Genomic DNA, 8,000 nt, shown 5'->3' on the forward strand with positions numbered 1-8,000 from the left:
TTGTATGAAACTAAAACACGTGTTTGAATGTAGAAACTAGAAACATGTGGATAAATATTATAAATATGAAAACAGTGATCAGAGGCGACGAGCGTGCCAACATGCGCGACTAATAGAGGTTCTATTTCTATTTTGTTGGTAGCTTTTTTTCGAGACTTAATGAGCGGTTTAGCGGGCAGCTTCAACCTGTTAATTTTGTGTTACAGTGATGCGCATCTTAAAATTTCACTCTCATCATTTTTTCATAACGTGCCTAAAGAAGTATAACTTCAAAAATAAAATATGAACTTAATTTTTAGTACTTTGTAACTGTTTTGATTTTATTGCTGTATAGCTGTTTTGTACCTTTTTTCCCGTTGTAACTAGAGCTAGAGCATGCCAATGGAGTTTGTTACTTTCTCTCTTCTTCCCTTTTCCTGTTGGCGAAGGTCGCCGCATTCTTTACTTTTACTTTGCATACGCTTTGAGTTCTGAACTATGCTTTTCTTCTGCCGTGGAAAATTCAATGTAATTTATTTAATATAATATCTACCACTTACTGTTCTGAAAGAAGCCATGTATTCAATTACATACTAACGAAAGTGAAACCAGAAAAGCTCTCGTGAATACCGCTAAACCAGATAGAAGCCAGTGTTAGTGTTCACTATGCTGTCTTTTGAAGACTAAATTTAACATTGACAGTTAGGATTTTTCTGCACGTAAAGTATTAAATAAAGTAGGATAAGACATTTATGGAATAGAATTTCTGTGAAGTTATTCATAAGCAATAGGATACAATTGAATTTTTTTTTATGTTCTCACTCATGAGATAACATAACTTCACTTTTTGTTGTGAATTTTGTAGCACGACTTAATAAAAAATTAGTAAAATTACCCCTTCTTGTTCAGGTTTCTACCTATTAGCAACATAATCCTCGACATCCCCACCCTTAACAACTGGTCATAGCAATGTCTATAGTGCCTCAATCATTTGCAACTGCAAAAGTGCTATGATTTAATTTACTTTACAAAGATGTATATATCATGTCATGATTGTAGATTTACATTAATTACGTATATAATCTTGTAGACTAATTCAATGGTTTTACTTTCATGAAATGAAAAATATGTGCTTTCTTTATACATTTTGCATAATTAGCTGCCAAATTTACTTTTTTATTGTTTTTGGGGCATTTAAATGAAAAGAATTAAACTTATTACAGAACTTGAACTTTTTAATTTTAACTGTAATGCTACTGGCTACTTCATGATATGGTTTGCATTTCTATTTCATAAACTTATATTATTTTGCTTTTCTGTGAAAATTCTCACAAATTTGAGAATTATGAAACACTAGGTAAAATTAACTAATATTTTCAGAAAAAAATTCCAACCATTTGTTGAAGTAGCCAGTAGCATTGCCGATATACCCAAAATGTTTCAGGTCTGGTTTCCAGTTGATTCTCCTTATATGTAAGCCCCATAAACATAAAAACAATTAATTTGACAGCTAATTATTCAAAAAGTATGCATTATACATGAAGACACCCCCTTAAAATTTAGAAATATTTTAAATGTAGTATCGTTTAAAAAATAATTAAATTATTGATATTGCTAATATGCCAAAAGTCATCAAAATTTTTATTTTTGTGTGGGCCACAGCTAATGTACCAAAATATTGATCTTGGTTTTACACAATATACCACATGTATACTCCTCTATGGTCAAAAGTATGATCTGGACTTTGTTATGAATTTCGTAGCCAAATGCCATGTTTAAAATTTACCGTTCTTGATCAGAAAATGTTCTAAAAGATGAGAAAATGTTTTTTTTTTTTTTAAAAGAGATGTGCCTATGATATCTTTAAAATAATTAACTTCTCAAACACCATCAAATCTTTAATATGTGAAAAGATTTGATTTTTGAGAAAAAATATTTTAAAATACTTTTAGAGGAAATAAAGTTAAATTAAAAAATCCAACCTGATAACTCTGTTATTTATTAGGGCTATTTGTGTTTTTTTCCCTATAAATACATATCCTATTACCAGTTCCCATTATTGGAGATGGACGAGTCTGCAGAATTTTGGATCAAGTCAGTGGAGCTGAGTACAAGTTTAGTCAAGTTGAACTTGAGTATTTGCAAAAGATTTATGCTATAATATTAAGTGTCAAAATAAATACTGCATGCAGGTACAGTCAAACCTCTATCTATCGTTTTTCAGGGGACCAACAAAAAAATTCAGTAGATGCGGACATTCAATAGATGTGGACTTCACTCTTAGATTTTGAAAAAAAATATTTCAACCTCAAAATTAGTGTCAGAAATATATCAGTTACTTGTCATTAAAGTTTAATCATTTGAAAAAAATAAAAATGGAAGCATTTTACTTAATTCAATTTACACAATTCAATTTACACTTGCAAAAAAAAAAAACATACAATAAACCTACATGGAAATTAAAGTCTTTTTCAATATCCTGAAGTCTGAAATGTTTACTCATGCCATCAAATATAGATGTGTACTGAAGAAGCCGATTTTGCCAATATTTAGTTGAATCGGCATTTCTGCCTACTTCCGATACGCTTGTTAATTTTCGGCCGATATTACTGAAAAAACGTGAGAGACTGCCATAACCTAAAAATCCACGAGTACCCTTTTCACTTTTCGTAGTAGTACTGCATTCTTTCAGATCGCATTATTTCTTCGCAACATGTGCTAACCGTACATATAAATATTTAACATGCTTTTTTTTCAGTAATGTTCTTTAATTTTAATATGTCTTAAATAAATACGTACATTACCATCACGGTAAATATACATTTCGGTTGTTACGGTAACTATAGTGCAAATGTGGTAGCTATCGTGCTTCTGTAGTATTATGGTATCAACAAAGAATCTGTAGTTCTTTTTATGGTAATTATCGTAAGATAACAATTGGGTTTGTACTGTAGTTATGGTACATCATCCATATTTCTTCGTAGTTTGTTGTTCATTTGTCTTTTCTTCATGTTTACGTGCTCCATTACTCGGCTGCAGATTTAAGGTGATTTTTACTTATACAATCGTTACTGTTTTTATGACGGTTTCTGTCTAAGAAATGGTTATTTCTGCAAAATATTTATGGTTAAACGATCATTTATTATAATTTATAGTGACGGGACCACATATTTTGTACGATCAATGCGGACAAAACGATAATTCGAACATCGGTACAAGCGGACTTTTTTAACCTTAGTTGTATGGCAATTTTGGCGGGACCGTAGAAAGTATACGATAAACACGGACAATCGATACATGCGAGTTCGATAGATAGAGGTTTGACTGTAATTCCAAGTAAAGATTATGTATTGGTAAATATTGAAAGTAGTTGATCATGGGTATTTGGTGTGATAAATTAACCAATTAAGTTTTATGCACGTCTTTGTTTAATACGTTGATTTTTGCCTCGTTTAGAAATAATTTTAATTTTTTTTGTAATTCTGCAATTCCCAGAAGAGTGACTTCTGGGAAATAAGGGGAATAATAACTGAATTGGGTGGATCTTTAGCTAAGTCAGCTACATTAAATAGGCATTACATATTATTTACGTATCAACTATATCTGACTTAACCTTAATACAGTAGACTCAAGATTATCTGCATGTCGGTTATTCAGTTTGCAGGTTAACCGTGCCGTATTTCACTTCCATGAAAATAAAAATAATTTTTGAATATTTTTTTTATTTTTATACTTTTTTGAATTGACCGAACTTATTTATGTTTGATTCGAGATGAAACTTTCTGCTAAATAGTACATACATATTTGGTCTTAGTATGCATCATGAACTCCAAAACTGCTAGCGCTACGATGAACACACCCCTGTAAGCCGTGCGTGCTTGTGTTCTACGTGCGTTCGTCAGCACGGCTGTTCCGTATCCGCACGAGTGATAACTAGCATCCATAGTTTCAAGCCAGCAGTTGCACAGCGCTCTATTTATTTCTGCCGTAATCTGTAGACAATAATGTCTAATAATAGACGCAAACAAGTAGTACTTGACATTCAACAAAAATTAAAAACTATCAATTAGCTAGAGAGGAAGAAGTACAGCTGTCCCAAGAATACGCCTTTGGGGAACAACCAAACTGCACATGATTCACGGAAAGGATGAGCTGTTAAATTTTGCATCCACGTCCGACTCCACAAGTGGTTTGCAGAAAAACAAAACCATGAAGCAATCCACGCATCAAGATCTGGACAAGGCCATGGTAGAATGGTTTAAAAAACAAATGGCTCAAGGAATTCCTGTGTCAGGCACAATTTTCAGCACTTTTTATGAAGTGAAATTCTTTTAGGCACAATGAGAGTAAAATTTCAAGACAGAATTTTAATGCAAAGTTTTCATTGTGAAATGTTTCTGATGCAAAAAGGACAGAGACTAGGTACTTGGTCAAAGAGATATAAAGAGAGCACTATGCTATATACATTGATGGGCTCATTTTCATTCTCCTCTTTGTGCGATTGCTCTTCCCCCACCCAAAAAATATATAAGAGAGGGAGAGATAAATAAATGAAAGAATAACACAAAGTTTGTGCATGATTTTGTTTCAGAAAATAACTATAGGTATCCTTATCGTCAGCTGTGAATACCTTGAATTTTATATTTGCTACCAGCACGCTCGCGTTCCTCCTTGTTCAACCAGCAGTGTAGAGGGTGCTGTTGAGGCAGTCCCTGCATTTCCCGCATAGATACCGCTACCTGTTGTGAATTTCATATTTAATTCAGAGATTTGGCATGTTACAAATGGAAGAATTGTTTGAACAGTAACACACAGTTTTTCTTTATGGTGTGAATATTTCAACACTGATTTATATTATCATTATTGATTTATCAATAATTGATATACTGAGCAGTTATTTTAAAGTGAGTAGTAATTTTGTTAATTCACATTTATTTAGAAAATTATGTTTTCTCTCTCCCCCTCTCTTTCTCTCCTCTAACTCTAATATGACAAACTGACGATAAAAATATTACATTATTTCAAGTATAAATTACAACAATTCTTATACAAATAAAAGTGTATAAAAATATTCTATTAAACTCCTGATGTGTACAGAAAAATAATATGATACTTGAACATAAATACAGATATTCTTACAAACATTAATATGTTGGTGGCTGATAGGCCACTCGTGCATCACAAATATGTATGTACATAATAACATTGAATTTCATGTAGCAAAAGCTAAAAATTGTCAGAGATTGTTTGTGTGAAATTTTTATTTATCTGTAGTAAGCAACACGGTTCATTTTATTATGCCATTTGCCAATTTAAACAAAAAAAAAATTGAAAATAAAACCGGCAAAAATAGAAAAAAAAATAACTTACCCCTACTGACAAAACTGTGCAAAGTTGCTGTCACCGTGTGACTCATTACTTGAGCAGCAGTTGCAACTCTCATCCGGTCACTGGAAGCAGGTGTCAGGTGGGCGTCTGTAAGTTCTGGAGCGAGTCTGGAATTGGAGTAGTTCTTATCCTCTTCTTTGCTCTTTTCCAAATGTTCCCGGTGGGCCGCCCCTCTCACAACATGACTCTAAGAGATGCGGCAATGTCGTGCCCTTCCTAACCAATAGCAGGGTCTGCAGACTGGACTGTAGTGATGGGTCGTTCGTGAACGATTCGTTCAAAACGAACGAATCTTTGAGAGAACGAAATCTTGCGATTCGTTCGCGATGTAAAGAACCGGCTCTTTGAGATCCGGTACCTTGAAAGATTCGGGCGAACGAAAACGGGGAGAGAACGAGAGAACGAGATGAGAGAACCGGCCACGCGCCCGGTCTGATTCGTTCGTGAAATGATTCATGACGTCAGGAGTCTGAAGAATTAGTAATCACAGCGTGCGCATGTTCACAAGAGCAAACGATAACTGCTCAAATAAAATAGGGTAACATGAAAAGTATCTATACCTGAAAATGTCAACTGTTAAGTAGTGGTTTAAAATTGCTTTTTCACATTCACATACACAAATTTAGAAATAAAAAACAAAAAAAAACCGTATGAATTAAAAATAACAGGGAAAGTAACTACAAATGTTCACACCATTTTTGGGTTAATTAATGTACTTCATTTGTTTCTCTTCATACTGAACCGCAGTAGTAGTATTAAATTTTTATCTTTTTTTCTCTAAATGTGTTGACTTGATGTAAGTTTTTGGACATACGCCATTGCTAAGAACTTTTTCAGTTGAAGAAAAAAAAAAAAAAAAAAAAAAAACAGAAAAAGTTCTTAGCAATGGCGTATGTCCAAAAACTTACATCAAGTCATGCACTCCCATTGCACAAATCTTTTAAAGATAACATCTAAATGTGTTGGTCTACATGTAAACACTTTACTGTCACTAGAGTGTAAATAGCCTATATATTAGTAGGTGTATTTGGTTCATATGGGGACAGGGGAGGGGGGAGGGGGATTCGGGGATTCGAGGCGACCATCTTGGATGACGTCACTTCCAGCGGCCATCTTGGATGACGTCACTTCCGGCGGCCATCTTGGATTACTTCACTTCCGGCGGCCATCTTAGATTGCGTCACTTCCGGCGGCCATCTTAGATTGCGTCCCTTCCTGCGACCATCTTGGATTACGTCACTTCCGGCGACCATCTTGGATTACATCAAGTCCGGTGGCCATTTTGTTTTCTACAACATTCCTCTATTTTGAGTTTCGTCCGCCATCTTGAAAATCTTTATTTATTATCCGATTTTAATGAAAACAAATTTAAATTTTAAAAAATTAAATAATCAAAATTTTAAAATAAAATTAAAAAAATATTATTTAATAAAATTTTAATTAAAAACCTACGTATCGAACACCCCACTCCTCTAAATTACAAGTACATCATCTAGCACCCCCACCCCTCTGTTACAATGGCATCGTCATCGAACACCCCACTCATTCATGTTACAATTTTTCGTTACATCCACCATCTTGGAAAATCATAATTATTAACTTAGAAAATCAGGGAAAAAAATATATACCATCGTTGTCTGCTGGAGGGACCATCTTATTTAGTGGAGACTGCCATCTTGATTTCATCTGATGGATGTCGTCATCGGCTGTAGGTTTATAAAGTATGTTAGTGTATGTAAGGTCGAGTTACAATTCTCTACCAACATTGTTATGAACCTTATAGACCAAAATCCACAGAATCCAAAAAATCCACAAAATCCACAGTCATTTTGTTGTTGTAACCGACAGTTTTTTCTTAAAGTCTTATCACTTATAGGTTTTAACTAAAATATATGTTATCAATACTATCGTTGTGGATGCGTTAGTTAAAGTAATGATAATTTAAAAAAACATTTATTACTCCATCTTAGCTGGCCAAAAAATTTTCAGAGTCCTAACTCACAAGTAATAATCTCTTCTCATGTTTGCGTACACGTGTTTTAAAGCTGCATGGAAGCAGATATTTTTAATGTCTGCGTTCAATTTCACTTTTATAAACAAGTTCATGTTTGCGTACATGTGTTTAAAAGCTGCATGGAAGCAGATATTTTTAATGTCTGCGTTCAATTTCACTTTTATAAACAAGTTCATGTTTGCGTACTCGTGTTTTAAAGCTGCACGGAAGCAGATATTTGTAATGTCTGCGTTCAATTTCACTTTTATAAACAAGTTCATGTTTGCGTACTCGTGTTTTAAAAGCTGCATGGAAGCAGATATTTTAATGTTTGTGTATAATTACATTTCACCATTCTGTAAGACATTTATAAGTATCAGTACCTCGTGGGATATAGGTTCTATATTAAAAATAATAAACAATATGTAGGTAAAATTGTATTTATTAAATTAAGAACATATTTTACACAACAAAAATGGAGCAAAAACAAAAACTACACATAAAAAAACTGAAACTTTACAACAAAAATGGAAACTATAAATCAAAAACATAAACTGTACAGCAAAAACAGAAAAACTATACAACAAATGGAAACAACTACCAAACTGCCAAACTATTTAAATCAAAAACTATTTACAGA

The sequence above is a fragment of the Bacillus rossius genome, chromosome 14, assembly GCF_032445375.1.
Source record: "Bacillus rossius redtenbacheri isolate Brsri chromosome 14, Brsri_v3, whole genome shotgun sequence".
NCBI classification, from domain to species: Eukaryota; Metazoa; Arthropoda; class Insecta; order Phasmatodea; family Bacillidae; genus Bacillus; species Bacillus rossius.